The sequence below is a fragment of the Littorina saxatilis genome, linkage group LG10 (genome assembly GCF_037325665.1).
Source record: "Littorina saxatilis isolate snail1 linkage group LG10, US_GU_Lsax_2.0, whole genome shotgun sequence".
Lineage (NCBI taxonomy): Eukaryota > Metazoa > Mollusca > Gastropoda > Littorinimorpha > Littorinidae > Littorina > Littorina saxatilis.
The window spans coordinates 3,167,072-3,168,190 of NC_090254.1; positions in this window are offsets into that span (position 1 = coordinate 3,167,072).

Consider the following 1,119-nt stretch of genomic DNA (forward strand, 5'->3'; position numbering starts at 1 on the left):
TTAGCTCTAAATCCTGATTGTTTAGGATGGAATAAGTTGTTTTGGTTGAAATGTGTTAGGATGTGTTTGTTGATATGCTTTTCCAGTGGTTTTGATAACACAGACAAAATGGAAATTGGCCTATAATTTGAGGGGTCTCTTTTGTCACCTGATTTAAATAGAGGAATGACTTTAGCCTGTTTCAGGGCGACTGGAAAATATTTTTTGTCTAAACAGAGATTGTAAATGTAGGTAAGTGTTTCAGAAATTACGGGGGCTGACAATTTAAGAATCCTACCATCAAGCCCATCGAGCCCCCGGGTGCCTGTTTGCTTGAGGTGTGTAAGTGCGTGAAAAACTTCAGGTACTGTAAGAAGGGGAATTTTTGCTTGACATGAAATTTGTTTTGATTTGCAAAATTCTTCTAAAACTTTCAAATCATTTAATTTGGACTTGTCATTTTTAATCACATTTTCAGCAATTTTGGAAAAATGTGTGTTTAAAGCATCGGGAGATATGTCCTTGATACAACTCGGATGACTGGCAGCCTTTTTATTCGTAAGTTCATTTATTGCCTTCCATATATTCTTTGAGTTTTGCTTTGAACTTGATGCTAGGTCACGAAAATATTTTATCTTTTTTGTTCGTTTAAGTGAATTTACCTTATTTCTCTGTTCTCTGTATTCCTCTTCCTTGCCAACCGACTTTAAAAAATCGCGATGGTCAATGGCATGTTGTAAATCATTATCAAACCATTTAGGTTTTACAATGTGCCTAACTCTCTTTATTCTCCACGGAGCATGTTTATCGTATATGTCATTGAAGGCACTAAGCCAATGTGTTAGGGCTTCGTCCGGATCCGTAAAATTGTAAGTATCAGATAGTGGGGAATTCCAAAGTTCATGTAGAAAGGTGTCTTCGTTAAATTGAGAAAAAGAGCGGTATTTTATTGTCTTGTGACCAACTTTAGGAATTTTGACACCCTTTCTTGACCATGTTAAACAGACAGGAAAATGATCGCTGCAACCATTGGCTGGAACACAACATTCGACAATATTATGGTGATCAGTAACATAGATATGATCTATCAGAGTACTGCTGGATGATGTGACTCTAGTGGGAGTGTTGACTATTTGTTTA